This window comes from Salvelinus sp. IW2-2015, linkage group LG4q.1:29, assembly GCF_002910315.2.
Source record: "Salvelinus sp. IW2-2015 linkage group LG4q.1:29, ASM291031v2, whole genome shotgun sequence".
Classification (NCBI taxonomy): Eukaryota; Metazoa; Chordata; class Actinopteri; order Salmoniformes; family Salmonidae; genus Salvelinus; species Salvelinus sp. IW2-2015.
The window spans coordinates 37890394-37910210 of record NC_036842.1 but is presented as its reverse complement, the minus strand read 5'-3'; the positions used below and the strand labels follow the sequence as shown (position 1 = coordinate 37910210).

Here is a 19817-nt window from a genome sequence, read left to right as displayed (position 1 = left end):
TTATATTATACCAAACCTTACTATATTATACTATATCTTAATATACCTTACTATATTATACCTTACTATACCTTGCTACATTATACCTTACTATATTATACTATACCTTACTACACTAGACATGTCTATAATATACCTGGCTATACTATACCTTAGTATACCTCATTATACTATRCCTTATTAAACTATACCTTATTATACTATACCTTACTATATTATACTAAACCATACAATACTATACCACACATGTCTATACCATGCTACATCTTACTATACTACACCTTGCTATACTAAACCTTACCATACCTTATATCTTACTTTACCTTACTGCACCATACCTGTCTACACCTTTCTATATTATACCTTACAATACATGTCTATACTATACCGTTCTATAATATACCTGTATATACTATACCTTTCTATACTACACCTGTCTACACTATACTAAACCATACTATATTTTACTATATCTTAATATACTATAGGTTAATATACTATACATGTCTATATTATACYTTACTATACCTGTCTATACTATACCTTACCATAGTATACTAAACCTTACTATATTAGACTATGTCTTAACATACATTATGTTAATATACTATACCGGTCTATACTAAACCGTACTATATTATACTATACCTTACAATACATATAACTTACTAACCTATAACTTACTGTACTATAYCTTACTACACCTTACTACACATTACCTTACTGTACTATACCTTACTACACCTTACTACACATTACCTTACTGTACTATACCTTACTATAACTGTCCATACTATACCTGTCCATACTATACCTGTCTATACTATACCCTACTATAACTTACCTTACTATACCTTACCCTGCTAACCTATAACTTACTGTACTATACCTTACCTTACTATACCTGTCCATACTATACCTGTCTATACTATAGCCTACTATACCTCAATATACTATACCTTACTATACCTTACTATAATACACCTTACTATACCTTGCTATACCTGTTTATACTGTACCTTACTATAACTTTCTATACCTTACCTTACTATACCTGCCTATACCTTACTATACTATACCTAACTATACCTAACTATACCTTACTATATTATACTAAACCTTACTATACCTTACCTTACTATACCTGCCTATACTATACCTTACTATACCYTACTAACATATAACTTACTGTACTATACCTGTCCATACTATACTTGTCTATACTATACCCTACTATACCTCAATATACTATACCTTACTATAATACACCTTACTACACCTTGCTATACCTGTCTATACTGTACCTTACTATAACTTTCTATACTTTACATTACTATACCTGCCTATACTATACCTAAATATGCCTTACTATATTATACTAAACCTTACTATATTATACTATATCTTAATATACAATACGTGTCTATACTATACCTTGCTATACCTTAATAAACCTCATTATACTATACTTTACAATATTATACTAAACCTTACAATATTATACTATATCTTAATAACCTACATCTTAATATGCTATACCTTATATCTTAATATACCTTACTATATTATACCTTACTATACCTTTTTACATTATACCTTACTATATTGTACTATACCTTACTACACTAGACTATACCCTACTATACCTCAATATACTATACCTTACTATAATACACCTTACTATACCTTGCTATACCTGTCTATACTGTACCTTACTATAACTTTCTATACCTTACATTACTATACCTGCCTATACTATACCTAAATATGCCTTACTATATTATACTAAACCTTACAATATTATACTATATCTTAATAACCTACATCGTAATATACTATACTATACCTTATATCTTAATATACCTTACTATATTGTACCTTACTATACCTTTTTACATTATACCTTACTATATTGTACTATACCTTACTACACTAGACCTGTCTATACTATACCTGGCTATACCTCATTATACTATACCTTACAATATTATACTATATCTTAATATACTATAACTGTCTATACTATACCTTACCATACCTCATTATACTATACCTTATTATATTATACTACACTTTACTATATTATACTATACCTAACTAGACCGTAATACACTAGACCGTACTATACTATACCATACCTTACTGTACCTTAATATACCTCATTATACTATACCTTACTATATTATACTATATCGTAATATACTATACCTGTCTATACTATACYGTACTATACCTCATTATACTATACCTTACTATATTATACTAAACCTTACTATAACTTAATATACTATATATACACTATACCTTACTATACCTCGTCATACTATACCTTACTATATTATACCTTGCTATACCTTACCATACCCGTCTATACTAAACCTGTCTATACTATACCTTATTATACTAAACCTTAATATATTACACTATACCTTAATATACCTTGCTATACCTTACTATATTATACTATACCTTAAAATAGTACATCTTAATATACTACACCTTATTATACTATATTATACTAAACCTTACTAATATTATACTATATCTTAATATACTATACCTGTCTATACTATACCTTAATATACCTCATTATATTATACTAAACCTTAATATAATACATCTTAATATACTATACCATACTATATTATACCTTGCTACACTATACCTGTCTATACTGTACCGTACAACATCATACTAAACCTTACCATATTATACTATATCTTAATATACATCTTAATATATTTCACCTTATTATACTATACCTTGCTATATTTTACTAAACCTTACTATACTATATCTTAATATACTACATCTTAATATACCTTACTATACTGTACTATACCTCTCTATACTATACCATACCTTACTATATTTTAGTTTAGTTTAAGTTCATTAATTCGAACCATTTTAAAAACAAGCACACATAAAACTTAAAAGCCATACATGCACATTAATAAAATCAATGAGGATAACACACAATAAAGTCTGAGACTTTCTATATTACACAAAACCTTACTATATTATACTATATTCTATACTATATTCTAATATACTATACCTTACTACACTATACCTGTCTTCACTATACCTATCTATAACTGTCTATACCTCATTACTATACTGTATCTTACTATACCTTACTATACTACACTGAACACAAATAAAAATGCAACAATTACTAAGATTTTATGAATTACAGTTCATTTAAAAAAAAAATGAACTAGGCAAGTCAGTTAAGAACAAATTCTTATTTACAATGACGGCCTACCCCGGCCAAACCCGGACGACGCTGGGCCAATTGTGCACCGCCCTATGGGACTCCCAATCACGGCCGAATGTGATACAGCCTGGATTCGAACCAGGAACTGTAGTGGCACCTCTTGCACTGAGATGCAGTGCCTTAGACGAGCAGCGGTCAATTGACTGAAATCAGTCAATTGAAATACATCTATTAGGCCCTAATCTATGGATTTTACATGACTGGGAATACAGATATGCATATGTTGGTCACAGATACCTTAAAAAAAATGTAGGGGTGTGGGATCAGAAAACCAGTCAGTATTGTGGCCTGTGGAATGTTTTCCCACTCTCCTTCAATGGCTGTGCGAAGTTGCTCGATATTGGTGGGAACTGGAACACGGTGTCATACACGTCGATCCAGAGCATTGCAAACATGCTCAGTGGGTCACACGTCTGGCAAGTATGAAGTCCATGGAAGAACTGGAACAATTTCAGCTTTCAGATCCTTGCGACATGGGGTTGTGCATTATCATGCTGCAACATGAGGTGACATAAGCAAACTGATCGCCCATACGACACCATTCAAGCTGTCTGCCATCTGCCCAGTACAGTTTAAACTATAGCTTACTATACTATGCTACATCTTACGATACTACAACTTCCTATACTACATCTTACTATATGACACTACGTCTTACTATGCTATAATGTCTGGTGAGTATGCAGTCCATGGAAGAACTGGGACGTTTTCAGCTTCCAGGAACTGTGTACAGATCCTTGGGRCMGTGCATTATCATGCTGAAACATGAGGTGATGTCGGCAGATGAATGGCACGACAATGGTGTGCATTCAAATCGCCATCAATAAAATGCAACTGTGTTCATTGCCAGTAGCTTATGCCTGCCCATATCATAACCCCACCGCTACCATGTGGCACTCTGTTCACAACGTTGACATCAGCAAACTGCTCGCCCACACGACGCCATACAAGCTGTCTGCCATCTGCCCGGTACAGATGAAAGCGGGATTCATCTGTGAAGAGCACACTTCTCCGTGTGCCAGTGGCCATCGAAGTCAGTTATGACACCGAACTGTAGTCAGATCAAGAACCTGGGCTGGTGTGGTTACATGTGGTCTGCGTTTGTGAGGCCGGTTGGACGTACTACCAAATTCTCTAAAACACTGTTGGCGGCGGCTTATGGTCGAGAAATTAACATTAAATTCTCTGGCAACAACTCCGGTGAACATTCCTGCAGACAGCATGCCAATTGCACACTCCCACAAAACTTTGTGTAGCACCTGTGGCATTGTGACAAAACTGCACGTTTTAGAGTGGTCTTTTATTGCCCCAGCACAAGGTGCATCTGTGTAATCATGCTGTTTAATCATCTTCTTGATAGGCCACACCTGTCAGGTGGATGGATTATCTTGGCTAAGGATAAATGCTCACTAACAGGGATGTAAACAAATAAGCTTTTTGTGAGAACATTTCTGGGATATTTTTTTCAGCTCATGAAACATGGGACGAACACTTGTTCACACACGTGTTTACATGTGTTACTMTATCTTATTATACCATATCTTACTATAATATATCTTACTAAACTATATACACTCACCGTTCAAAAGTTTGGGGTCACTTAGATATGTCCTTGTTTTTGAAAGAAAAGCTAAAATTTTGTCCGTTAAAATAACATAAAAATTATCAGAAATATGGTGTAGACATTGTTAATGTTGTAAATGACTATTGTAGATGGAAACGGCAGATTTTTTATGGAATATCTACATAGGCCCATTATCAGCAACCATCACTCCTGTGTTCCAATGGCACGTTGTGTTTGCTAATCCAAGTTTACCATTTTAAAAGGCTAATTGATCATTYGAAAACCCTTTTGCAATTATGTTAGCACATCTGAAAACTGTTGTTCTGATTAAAGAAACAAACTGTCCTTCTTTAGACAAGTTGAGTATCTGGAGCATCAGTATTTGTGGGTTCGATTACAGGCTCAAAATGTCCATAAACAAAGAACKTTCTTCTGAAACTCGTCAGTCTATTCTTGTTCTAGGAAATGAAGGCTATTCCATGCGAGAAWTTGCCAAGAAACTGAAGATCTCGTACCACGCTGTGTACTACTCCCCTTCACAGTACAGCACAAACTGKCTCTAACTAGAATAGAAAGATTGGGAGGCCCCGATGCACAACTGAGCAAGAGGACAAGTACATTAGTGTGTCTAGTTTAAGAAACAGACGCCTCACAAGTCCTCAACTGGCAGCTTCATTAAATAATACCCACAAAACACAAGTCTCAATGTGAACCGTGAGGAGGCGACTCCGGGATGCTGGCCTTCTAGGCAGAGTTCCTCTGTCCAGTGTCTATGTTATTTTTCCCATCTTAATCTTTTCTTTTTATTGGCCAGTCTGAGAWATGGCTTTTTCTTTGCAACTCTSCCTAGAAGGCCAGTATCCCAGAGTCGCCTCTTCACTGTTGATGTTGAGACTGGTGTTTTGCAGGTACTATTTAATGAAGCTGCCAGATGAGGACTCAAACTAGACACTCTAATGTACTTGTCCTCTTGCTCAGTTGTGCAAGGCTTAATCAACCAACATCAGTGCCCGATCTCACTAATGCTCGTGGCTGAATGGAAGCAAGTGCCCGCAGCAATGTTCCAACATCTAGTGGAAAGTCTTCCCAGAAGGGTGGAGGCTGTTATAGCTAGCTAGCGAACATTAGCATGCTTAGATAACGTTAGGTGTATGATCTATGTAGTAATATTATTTGAAACAGAAATATATTTGCATTGCTAGTTATAGCCTAATGTTAGCTAGCTAGCTAACATTGAACCTGGTTTGTTAGTTTTAGCTACCTGCAGATTCATACGACAGCTATGTCACTCAGTTTGTATTGGTAGTAGTATGAGTTGGGATTATGCCGGTTCATTGTTTAGCGAGCCACGTCGAAACAAAAGTCTTCACTTCACCAGATCATTACATGACCAATCAAGTTAGCCAGGTGTGTCTGTGGGTGATTACGGCCACCTATTCTATTTACTGAGCATGTGTACATGTCWAGACAATAGCATTTCTTTCACATGACCTATCAATTTAGACAAGTGGGTCTAGGTAAGCGTTATCTAATAATTATAAAATATTTGTAAAATATTTTTATCTGGACACTTTCTGTTTTTGATATTGCTACTATGCAAGTAACCATTTCACTGTGTCGTTTACACCTTCTGTATCCTGTGCATGTGACAAATAAACGTAGATTATATTTGACATAGTGTGTGTTTACCAGAGTGATGTGGAGTACAACATGACCTGCACCAAAGTCAGATAAGGATATAAGCCAAGGACTAGATAGTGTTTTTTTACCTGGAGGTTTTCCTTTTTGTAGGCTACTACTTTTAGTCTTTAAATCTTTGGTTGTTTACTACACTACTCACTCTGTTTAGCACATGGCCTCACATGTGAATSCTTAAAGAAATGGGTGGGGCTAACACGGAACCCAAACCGGCTGCGCGCGTGCGCCATCGTGCATACATTTATTTTGTCCCCCCACACCAAACGCGATCAGGACACGCAGGTTAAAATATCAAAACAAACTCTGAGCCAATGAGATTAATTTGGGGACAGGTCGAAAAGCATTAAACATTTATGGCAAYTTAGCTAGTTAGCTTGCACTTGCTAGYTAATTTGTCCTATTTAGCTAGMTTGCTGTTGCTAGCTAATTTGTCCTGGGATATAAACATTAGGTTGTTATTTTACCTGAAATGAACAAGGTCCTCTACGACAATTAATCCACACATAAAAACGGTCAACCGAATAGTTTCTAGTCATCTCTCCTCCTTCCAGGCCTTTTCATCATTTAACTTATATGGTGATTGGCATCTAAACTTTCATAGTATTATCACGACAACCGGCAACAGTTCATCTTTCAATCACACACRTSGGTATAAMCAATGAGGAGATGGCACGTGGGTACCTGCTTCTATAAACCAATGAGGAGATAAGAGATGCAGGACYTGCAGCGCGATCTGCGTCAGAAATAGGAATGACGTCTATTTTAGCCCTTGGCAACRCAGGGGCTCGTTGAAGCGAATAACATAATTGAATAACATAGATTCCTACATTTATTTTGCAACGCTCGCGCACGTGACGCAAGCGGTGTAGTCAGGGTATAAGGCTTAAGAGGGTGTGAACTATGCTGAACGGGTGTAGACAAAGGAGAGCTCYCCAGTAGGTGTACCAAAACATTCGATGGRCATTTTCTCAAAAGTGGGGTTACAAGTTCATTAACTTACAAAGCATAATTACTTTCCCATTGTTCTTCAGCTGTAGTGTATGATATACCATTTTCTAGCTTTGAGTCTCTACTTTTATCCAATGTAAAAAAACACAATTTCAAATGTTGCTACATAGGATGAACGTCAATATGATCATCGTAACACTTCCTGTGTATAGTTCTATATCGTCACTCAATACTTCATTGAACATTATTACATAAAGAATTATGTACATCATTCATATGAGATATCAAGAAGAAGTGAATGTAATTTACTGGAGTTCTTTATCAATAGTATTGACTGAGTTGAATGGACACAGCAGTCAACTTTAGCATTTCTGTATTGGTCTCATTATTTACAATGGAATATACARTGCCTTCAGAAAGTATTCACACCCCTTGACATTTTCCACATTTTGTTGTGTTACAGCYTGAATTTAAAATGGATTMAATGTAGATGTTTTGTCACTGGCCTACACACTATACCCCATAATGTCAAAGTTGAATTATGTTTTTAGAATTGTTTACCTTTTAATTAAACTGTCTTGAGTCAAGTATTCAACCCCTTTTGATATGGCAAGCTTAAAAAAAATATTTGCTTAACAAATCACATAAGTTGTATGGACTAACTCTGTGTGCAATAATAGTGTTCAACATGATTTTAGAATGACTACCTCATCTCTGTACCCCACACATACAGATAATTGTAAGGTCCCTCAGTTGAACCTTGAAATTCAAACACAGATTCAACCACAAAGACCAGGGAGTTTTTTTCCAATGCCTCGCATGGAAAGGTACCTATTGGTAGATGGGTAATTAAAAAAGGAGACATTGAATATCCCTTTGAGCATGGTGAAGTTATTAATTACACTGTGGATGGTGTATCACTACACCCAGGCACTACAAAGATACAGGTGTCCTTCCTAACTCAGTTACCAGAAAGGAAGGAAACCGCTCAGGGATTTCACCATGAGGCCAATTGTGACTTTAAAACAGTTAGAGTTTAATGGCTGTGATAGGAGAAAACTGAGGATGGATCAACAACATTGTAGTTACTCCACAATACTAACCTAAATGACAGAGTGAAAAGAAGAAAGCCTGTACAGAATACAAATACTACAAAACATATACCCTGTTTGCAATAAGGCACTAAAGTAAAACTGCTAAAAGAGTGTCAAAGAAATTAACTTTATGTCCTGAATACAAAGCATCACTGAGTACCACTTTYCACATTTTCAAGCATGGTGGTGCCTCCATCATGTGATGGATATGYTTGTCATCGGCAAGGGCTGGGGAGTTTTGGGGATAAAAATAAACAGAATAGATCTAAGCACAGGCAAAATCCTACAGGAAAACCTGGCTCAGTCTGCTTTCCAAAAGACACTGGAGTTTCTTACCAAGACATGGAATTTTCCTGAGTGGCCTAGTTACAGTTTTGACTGAAATCGTCTTGGAAATCTATGGCAAGACTTGCAAACGGCTGTCTGGCAATGATCAAAACCCAACTTGACAGAGCTTGAACATTTTTTTAAAGAATAATGTGCAAATCCAGGTGTGCAAGAAAAGTGGTACAAAGCTCTTAGAGACTTACCCAGAAAGACTCACAGCTGTAATCGCTGCCAAAGGTGATTCTAACATGTATTGACTCAGGGGTGTGAATACTTATGTAAATCAGATATTTCTTCATTTAATTTTCAATACATTTATTTTTAACATGTTTTCACTTTGTCATTATGGGGTATTGTTTGTAGATGGGTGAGAAAATTATTTAATCAATTTTTTATTCAGACTAACACAACAAAATGTGGAATAAGTCAAGGGGTATGAATACTTTCTGAAGGCACTGGAGACTATTCACATACAACCAACTTAAATTATATGGTTTTGAGTACTGCATTTTTAGGTGAGTTGATTGTATTGAACTGCAAGCTATTGTCCCTCAAAACACAATTGTGAAAATCATCCGTACTTCCAAATTCTGATCAACCTCTTCACACAAAGCATTGGGCGACTTAAACGCGCAGCAAAACCAAACCATAAACAATCTTGTATTAACAAGTGTTCTCCCAAAGAATAGCCTGAAAGACTACGGTCCTAGCCTGATAACAACCTGAAGACTACGGTCCTAGCCTGATAACAACCTGAAATACCACGGTCCTAGCCTGATAACAACCTGAAAGACTACGGTCCTAGCCTGATAAACCTGAAAGACTACGGTCCTACCTGATAACAACCTGAAAGACTACGGTCCTAGCCTGATAACAACCTGAAAGACTTACGGTCCTAGCTGAAAGACTACGGTCCTAGAACTAATACACCTGAAAGACTACGGTCCTAGCCTGAAATAACAACCTGAAAGACTACGGTCCTAGCCTGAAAGACCACGGTCCTAGCCTGATGACAACCTGAAAGACTACGGTCCTAGCCTGATACAACCTGAAGACCACGGTCCTAGCCTGATAACAACCTGAAAGACTACGGTCCTAGCCTGATAATAACCTGAAAGACTACGGTCCTAGCCTGATAACAACCTGAAAGACTACGGTCCTAGCCTGATAACAACCTGAAAGACTACGGTCCTAGCCTGAAAGACTACGGTCCTAGCCTGATAACAACTGAAAGACTACGGTCCTAGCCTGAAAGACTACGGTCCTAGTCTGATAATAACCTGAAAGACTACGGTCCTAGCTGATACAACCTGAAAGACTACGGTCCTAGCCTGATAACAACCTGAAAGACTACGGTCCTAGCCTGATAACACCTGAAAGAACCACGGTCCTAGCCTGAAACGAACGCAGGTCCTAGCCTGATAAAACCTGAAAGACCACGGTCCTAGCCTGATAACAACCTGAAAGACTACCGGTCCTAGCCTGATACAACCTGAAAGACACGGTCCTAGCCTGATAACACCTGAAAGACTACGGTCCTAGCCTGATAACAACCTGAAAGACTACGGTCCTAGCCTGATAACAACCTGAAAGACTACTACGGTCCTAGCCTGATACAACCTGAAAGACCACGGTCCTAGCCTGATAACAACCTGAAAGACTACGGTCCTAGCCTGATAACAACCTGAAAGACTACGGTCCTAGCCTGAAAGACTACCGGTCCTAGCCTGATAACAACCTGAAAGACTACGGTCCTAGCCTGAAAGACTACGGTCCTAGCCTGATAAAACCTAAAAGACTACGGTCCTAGCCTGATAACAACCTGAAAGACTACGTCCTAGCCTGATAACACCTGAAAGACTACGGTCCTAGCCTGATAACAACCTGAAAGACTACGGCCTAGCCTGAATAACCTGAAAGACCACGGTCCTAGCCTGATAACAACCTGAAAGACTACGGTCCTAGCCTGATAACAACCTGAAAGACCACGGTCCTAGCCTGATAAAACACTGAAAGACTACGGTCCTAGCCTGATAACACCTGAAAGACTACCGGTCCTAGCCTGATAAACAACCTGAAAGACCACGGTCCTAGCCTGATAACAACCTGAAAGACCACGGTCCTAGCCTGATAACAACCTGAAAGACCACGGTCCTAGCCTGATAACCTCAAAGATTATGGTCCTAGCCTGATAAGGACCTGACTACGGTCCTAGCCTGATAACGACCTCAATACGGTCCTAGCCTGACAACAACCTGACTACGGTCCTAGCCTGATAGCGACCTCAATACGGTCCTAGCCTGACAACAACCTGACTACGGTCTAAGCCTGATAACAACCTGAAAGACTACGGTCTAAGCCTGTGCACCAGCCTAGGGTGAAAAACTGGGTCAAATGAACATGGCACTGGCCATATTCCACAGGAACACCAGAGTAGCTCTGATACAATGCGTCAAGCCCGCTGGAGAGGGACAGAACGCGCAATCGAGAGGGATTGAGAGCCGTTGTTGCTTCGCCAGGCATCTCTACCCGTCAATACATGATCTAACAGATTGATAGTCAGTATGGTCCCGTGTGGCTCAGTTGGTAGAGCATGGCGCTTGCAATGCCAGGGTTGTGGGTTCATTCCCCACGGGGGGACCAGGATGAATATGTATGAACTTTCCAATTTGTAAGTCGCTCTGGATAAGAGCGTCTGCTAAATGACTTAAATGTAAATGTATTCAGCATTCATGAAAGTATGCCTTATTTACTTTGAAGAACTACTAAAATAGTGATTTTGTCAGACAGCATAGTTGGGTGCTCTATAGCCAGCTACTAGCCTATTAGGATGACTGATTGGAGAGCACAGAGATAGATGGCTGGCTGCTACTGCCTAAACAGATGATGAGATGATGAATGAAATAAAAAGAAAGTCATTAAATATATAAAAAGTAATATACACAACTGAAATATTTTCGTAAAGTAATGTGGATAAATGATGGTTAGTAAGTGATAAGCAATAGGCCTAACAGGCACACAGCTAGCACAATGGGGTTTTTATTAATAGTTTTATTGTGTGTTGTTTAAGGTTGSCACAATTATCGTATAATAATAGAGTAGCCAACAATAATGGACAATAACCGTGAACTAAAAAAAAAAAATGTCATAATTGTTTTAATAGATTTATTTTAGGAGAAAGGGAGATTCAACTTTATATTCAAGAAGATCATTTTAAAAAATCAGTTTTACAAGCAGAACGGCACGGAAGCTTAATTTCCTAAAGTTATGACAATAAACGTGGATATTTGCATGTCAATTAATCATAACCCCAAATTCCATAATYGTCACAGTTCTAGTGTTGTTATAGCAGTCAATTCCATAATGTATTATTGTAAAAAAATATATATAATAAAACCGTGACTATTTTTCWAAAAAAAAACAAGCCGAAACCAAACCAACCTCAAAAAACACTATTCACTACACATTTGTCAAGGTGTTGGAATGAACGACGGCTCTGCTCTTCCTCCTTTGCAGTCTGGGCCCGGCAGACTGAAATACACAGCGGCCACAGATGGCTTTGGAGAAAGGTGTGAAAGTCTGACTGAGGACATGGCTGAGTAGAAAGACCGGAACAAAAATGGGAATGCTAAAGAATATTGGAGTATACAAATGCAGAATATTTAGGTCTATCCTAAAAAATATGGCTAACAAGTCTGTAAATTCGATRTGAGACAGAATTGGCTGACGTGTAAAGTGTTAGTCAGTAGCTTAAATACAAAAACTGTTAGATGAAATCTCATTCATTGGTATCATTTCATTAATAATAATTTGTGCATTCAGCCATAAGTACATTTTTCAACAAAACCTGTTTGGTCTTTGGACACATCATCGCATCTTGAGAATAACCTGGATACCAAGTAAACAATAGCAGGATCATTTTGATTAGGCAACATTTTGCCAACAGCAGGCTGTCTTTGTTATTGCAGTAGGCCTAAGTAAACAAGGCAACAACCAARCAATCTCTCATAATATCTCCTCAATATGAAATGGAGTGCAGAGCATCCATGAGTCATAGCCAGGCATGACTTGCTATAAACAGTCATTTACCGATGGCGAAACAGGAAAAGTRTAGATTAACTCAGGKTTTTTTTCCTTCACATTAACTAGCCTAAACAAATYCTATTCTATGGTGGACCTAGGCTCTATGTTATGAAGTAGCATAGTCTAAAATAAATAAATGAGGTCTACAGTCGCCTATTCTTTGTAAGCTCTGTCGCCAGTAACCTAGTATAAAAGGGGTTTTCCACCGGCAAAACTATTATGAAAAAGGAATTAATTTATAGCTGATCATCATTTTCCTCACACTTTCAAATGAATAGGCTATTTCCAAAAGCATGCTTCTAATTAAAAAACCTTTCCCCCATCAATTCACCGTCACATCAGGACAATGGAAAAACCCACAGAGCCATTCAGGGAGGGAATCGCAACATAATTTCCTATTGATCCACTCTCTCTCGCTCCCCCCCCCCCCTTTCTCTATCTCACTCATAGACCCCTGGAAACTGCAAACATCAATCAGCCACTCCATTGAGTCTGCCCGGGCCACTACGTTGAATGGACTTACTAGTTCTGCTCCACAAACCAGCGTAAATAAACCAGCACAATCAATGCACCTGCTGCCCGAGTAACTGAAACTCCCCGGTCCCTAGCCTATTTCAGTCACAGTTAGGCTAACCTAACAATATGAAACACAACATGCATTTTTTCTACTAAGTTTGCCTGTCTGGTTGGACTAGAAGTATACCTCCCCCCCCCACTGGTTCAATGTCACATTCCAGTAGCTCGAAACAGCAACAAAGAGTATGGCTCTATGACAAAAAGCTTTCAAAGAAGTCTTACTGTGTCGAGAAGCATTTGGAGTTCTCCCAGCGCGCTGCTAACCCTCAGGGATGTATCCTTGCTCCAGTTATAGTGCTAAGCTGCTTACCTGGTTGTCACTTTGGCTTGAGGAGCCGCTATAGGATGGTTACAAAGGCCTGAGAGATAGAGAGAGAGAGAGACAGAAACACAGAGAGTTCTGATTTTCAATTGCCTAGTGTGATTCACCAGTGGGAGAGCGAGTCAGAGCAAGAGAGATTGAGACGGAGGGGGTGAGAGTCAAAGGAGGAGAGAGACTGGGAGGGGGATGCTCAGAATTACCTCAGCATGCCCACTGACATCATCGCTCAAAGACTGGCTACAGAGGAAACTATGGTAACCGTTTCCATGCRCTCACACAGTCAAGCCTTTTTAATTGTCAGAGCAACCATGCCTTGACTTCCTAGATATACCCTATAACAAGATCTGTACCGTAGGCATTAGGCAATAATACAGGCTAGATGGTTTTGGAAGAGGTGGAAATTATCAACGGTTTATAGCCTAGAATTGTTTTTCACATCACGCTCAAATGGGTTCTTCATAATGTCAGTGTCAACTTTTTCTTTTAATTAAATGGTCAAATCCTAATATGATAGCAGATTCACGACAGAGAGAGAGAGAGAGAGAGAGAGAGAGAGATAGAGGGCAGTAGAGCGATTAACATTATAATGAATCCTCACGAAAGCTCAGTCTAATTTGAAATGGAGGCGTCCATTGTGGCAAATCTCTGTTGGATTGGCTATTCAATGCATTTCCTAACAGTGACAACTGGTGTGGGTTGAGGAATTGTGAAGCTTTTGCAGAAAATACTACATTGACTAAACCGTCCTGATGAATATAACGGATAAATGCACATAATGAAGATAACGGTTAATAAACATTTTTGTTCAACTGCATACGTGTTCAATGTTGGTGAAAAGGCCAACATACCTAGTTAAATAAATGTGATACAATTGTAAGTCAGTAGAAGCCATGGTTTCCATTAAAGACAACATAACAAGTAGTGTATTTTACTCAAATGTCCAAAACAATCAATCAGGCAGATGGTCAATAGACACTGTATATTATTCTACCACAGATATAGATATTTAGACTTCAAATCGGCTGAGCTGTATAGCAACCATTCAGAGACAYCAATTCCATCCTTCATTTGATTAACAAGAAAAATAGTATTCTAAGGAGAAACTTCGTCTTGTTATTTGTCAATAATATAAACAATTATCCAAGCCACACACATTAAAAACAGGACATATCAACCTCTACAGAAAATTGGATAACACTTTATACATAAGTTCTTATACCTGTGTAGTAACTTTGTATATCGGTAGCAAGTCGTTTTTTGACACATTTTAGTAGTAGAAGCCAAATTGCATTTTAATTGCATAGTAATGGAGTTGCGTGGTTTTTGCACAAGATTAATATAGACAGTTATCCTCATGTAGTAATGAGAACTACAACTCCATTTTTTATGCAATTAGACAAAGCAATTACTAAAACACTATATTAATGCTCAGTCCATAGACTAAATGTTCAGTCCATAGACTTAATGTTCAGTCCATAGACTAAATGTTCAGTCCATAGACTTAATGTTCAGTCCATAGACTAAAGGTTTCCTCCAATAGACTAAATGTTCAGTCCATAGACTAAATGTTCATGCCCCTGCTCTTTTTGTCTTAAAGCGACAATCAGCAGTAGAAACAATAAAGCGGCCTCCCCAACCTTGTTTGGGTAAAAAGCTGAGGGATGGGGCTGGAGAAATTGAATCACTCTCAAATGTATARACAGAGCTATGGATGCAAGGCTTGGCCATACATGATATCAACATTATAGTTTTAACCAATTTGTTGAGGTAATCTGAAGAGATTTCACACCATGCTTCCTGAAGCACCACCCACAAATTGGATTGGCTTGATGGGCACTTCTTACATAACATACGGTCAAGCTGCTCCCACAACAGCTCAATAGGGTTGAGATCCGGTGACTGTGCTGGCCACTCCAWTATAGACAGAATACAAGCTGACTGCTTCTTCCCTAAATAGTTCTTGCATAGTTTGGAGCTGTGCTTTGCGGTCATTGTCCTGTTGTAGGAGGAAATTGGCTCCAATTAAGCGCCGTCCACASGGTATGGCATGGCGTTGAAAAATGGAGTGATAGCCTTCCTTCTTCAAGATCCCTTTATACCCTGTACAAATATCCTACTTTACCACCACCAAAGCATCCCCAGATCATCACATTGCCTCCACCATTCTTGACAGATGGCGTCAAGCACTCCTCCAGCATCTTTCCATTTTTTTCTACGTCTCACAAATGTTCTTCTTTGTGATCCGAACACCTCATACTTAGATTTGTCTGTCCATAACACTTTTTTCCAATCTTCCTATGTTCAGTGTGTGTGTTATTTTGCCCATCTTAATCTTTTATATTTATTGGCCAGTCTGAGATACGGCTTTTGCTTTGCAACTCTRCCTAGAGGGCGGCAGGTAGCCTAGTGGTTAGACTGTTGGGACTAGTAACCGAAAGGTTGCTAGATTGAATCCCCGAGCTGACATGGTAAAAATCTGTCGTTCTGACCATGAACAAGGCAGTTAACCCACTGTTCCTAGGCTGTCATTGTAAATAAGAATTTGTTCTTAACTGACTTGCTTAGTTAAATAAAAGCTAAATAAAAAAAATAGAAGGCCAGCATCCCGGAGTTGCCTCTTCACTGTTGACGTTGAGACTGGTGTTTTGCGGGTACTATTTAATAAAGATGCAGTTAAGGCCTTGTGAGGCATCTGTTTCTCAAACTAGACACTCTAATGTACTTGTCCTCTTGCTCAGTTGTGCACCGGGGCCTCCCACTCCTCTTTCTATTCTGGTTAGAGCCAGTTTTCGCTGGTCTGTGAAGGAGTACAAGAGATCTTCAGTTTCTTGGCAATTTTCTACATGGAATAGCCTTAAATTCTCAGAACATGAATAGACTGATGAGTTTCAGAAGAAACTTTTCTTTGTTTATGGCCATTTTGAGCCTGTAATCAAACCCACAAATGCTGATGCTCCAGATACTCAACTAGTCTAAAGAAGGCCAGTTTTATTGCTTCTTTAATCAGGACAACAGTTTTCAGATGTGCTAACATAATTGCAAAAGGGTTTCGAATTATCAATTAGCCTTTTAAAATGGTAAACTTGGATTAGCAACACAACGTGCCATTGGAACACAGGAGTGATGGTTGCTGATAATGGGCCTATGTAGATATTCCATAAAAAATCTGCCGTTTCCATCTACAATGTCATTTACAACATGAACAATGTCTCACCTAAAATACAATATTCTGATGATTTTAAATGTTATTTTTAACGGACAAAATTTTAGCTTTTCTTTCAAAAACAAGGACATATCTAAGTGACCCCAAACTTTTGAACGGTAGTGTATATAGTTTAGTAAGATATATTATAGTAAGATATGGTATAATAAGATATAGTAACACATGTAAACACGTGTGTGAACAAGTGTTCGTCCCATGTTTCATGAGCTGAAGAAAAAAATATAAAAAAATAATACAATAGTCATTTACAACATTAACAATGTCTACACTGTATTTCTGATCAATTTGGTGTTATTTTAATGGACAAAAAAAAAAAAATTCTTTTAAAAAACAAGGACATTTCTAAGTAACCCCAAACTTTTTAACGGTAGTGTACATGTAGGTAGTTATTAAAGTGACTATGCATAGATAGACAGAGAGTAGCAGCAGCGTAAAAAAAGGTGTTCAGAGTCAGACAAATAAAACATGGGTACGTACATGTTGTTAACTAAGCACGTTATAGTACAATAATATACTCTCGCATCCTTGTGTGAGTGTCTTCRATGCAGACCTTCTTGAGACACAATCTAGTATTTTATTATTCAAAATGTGCAAGCAAGAAGATAACGTGCTAACTSACTCACTCACTGACTGACTGACTGACGGACCTCATCAATGCCCAACCACCAGCAACAGATGTCACCAAGGCAAGGCCAATATACAAGCTAGATAGATAGATAGAGAAGCCATTGCTTATTGAACTTAGTCAATCTAGCTAACGTTAGCTAATAACAGGCTGCTAGCTATTTTACTAGAGAGTTTGTGCTAGCCAAATTACTTAACAACATGCAAAAACACAAGGAGTGTAGTTAGCTAGCTAGCTAGATAGACAGATGCCAATAATATTTACTTTACATTTTAAAATGTCACCTTAATGATGGTTGACTACAGCTAGCTGTACCTTCAAGACAAGTAACTTTAGCTAGGTATCTAGCTAACTAGCTAATCATAACGTGTAAACTTTTTCTGACAATCTTTGACGACGTGAGTGAGAACATGTCGAAACTCAACTTTTGTATCTACTTTTGTATCTATCAAAGACTTGCTTTTTCATATCTGACACACATTCCAGTTAAATATTAATCTGTCATGACATTGTAAACAATATTTGAAATTACATTTTACCTGTAAACATCACATTCTAGTCCCCCGCTAAACAACGTTCAGTCTGTCACGTATTTCCACGACCACACCAGCAGTATGGAGTAGACCAAAGCAATCGTTGTAAATAGATCGATGTGAAGTAACTGTACATCGAGTTGGGAATGGAATTGTAGAGTGCGATAGGGCGCACATCTGCAAGATGATAAAATCACAGCTGTGCCTCACAATATAACCCTTGTAACGTTTAACTGCAATTTATTTCCATAATCAACTTGTCAGTTTATTTCCCCCAGATGTCTGTTGTTGTTTTTTGTTCTCCCAAAATTGATTAGTAGGCCTAGCCTATCATTAAACCAAAGACCTGGGTAACTAACTGTTGCTTCTCCTGTCTGTGATGAACAGTATATACATTTTTAAACATGATTTGAACCCTAAGTCTACTTCACAATTCTGACAGCAGAATTTTCTAAATGATTTCAAAATGGATCACTATCAGTATAGTGGATTTCAAGTTATGGGTTTCAAGTTCTGCTTCTTTCAGTAACAGGTCTTTCATATTTTACATAAACCACACTTTCACCCGCTCTTCAAAAGCCTTGTGTGTTTTGAAGCATATCCCAGTGGATTTTCTATGAAAATGCTGTTGTCAGGATTGTCTGGGAGAGTTGTGCTCAGGGAGMCCGTGTCTTAGCAATAGAAACAGCATACACTGAGTGACAGTAGAGGGGATAAACAGAGGACTAAAGAGACTGTGTGCGGACAAAGGTCTGCAAGATGACAGGCCTTCAGTTGGACCTTATTCACCTGTGTGCTTTCCATTTGCARGTAGAATTGAAATCTCATGGGATATTATATGAAACTTGGGGGATGGGGTAGATTTTGTATGAAACTTTATTGGACATTGAATACTTTTATACYATTGATGCTCTACTTAAGATTAAAAAAACAACTACTTGGGTTAAAAACCAACAAATACAGTGAAGGGAAAATTGAGACTTTATCAGTATGTAATTTTTTATTATTATTTATCCATAACCAGAATGTACTTTTACGTCAGAAAGAAAAAAAGTCACATACTTTATCGCTCCCATGCAATGCATTTATTAATGAATTGACTAAAGTTTCAACAGCCAGCTGCATTCATTACAATTTTTTTGTCAGAAATTCTGATCATGATTTACGACAACAGTACAAGGAGGACATCAATGGTCTTTGTTCCTCTTTGACTGACACCGGGCATTCTTGACAGTCTAAGGAGAGGAAACCAGAAATTATTATCAAAAGTTAAGCTTCAATCCATAGATAATGCTTCTGTTAATACCCATGTATACCATTATAGTGATGCTAATGTAATTATTATTTGTAGTTCAGAAAATGTCCTCGACTGACAGTGCTCTTTCAACAACATACCTGTAGAGGTCTCTTGAGGGTGATCGTCAGAAGACATTAGGTCCCCAGCAGGCAGGTCCCCAGCAGGCAGGTCCCCAGCAGGCAGGCCCCAGCAGGCAGGCCCCAGCAGGCAGGCCCCAGCAGGCAGGCCCCCGCAGGCAGGCCCCAGC

General features: G+C 38.1%; 1 protein-coding gene across 1 annotated transcript in view; it reads right to left on the bottom strand.

Annotated features, from left to right (window-relative positions):
• The window catches only part of pam (peptidylglycine alpha-amidating monooxygenase), a 154807-nt gene extending 136430 nt beyond the window's left edge, over positions 1-18377 (bottom strand). Inside the window, exons 1-2 of the mRNA XM_070439610.1 lie at positions 18280-18377; positions 13793-13929 (exon numbers count right to left, since the gene is read on the bottom strand). The gene's annotated coding sequence lies outside the window, so the exon portion shown is untranslated. The remainder of the gene's footprint in view (positions 1-13792; positions 13930-18279) is intronic.
• Positions 18378-19817: the final 1440 nt, after the last annotated feature.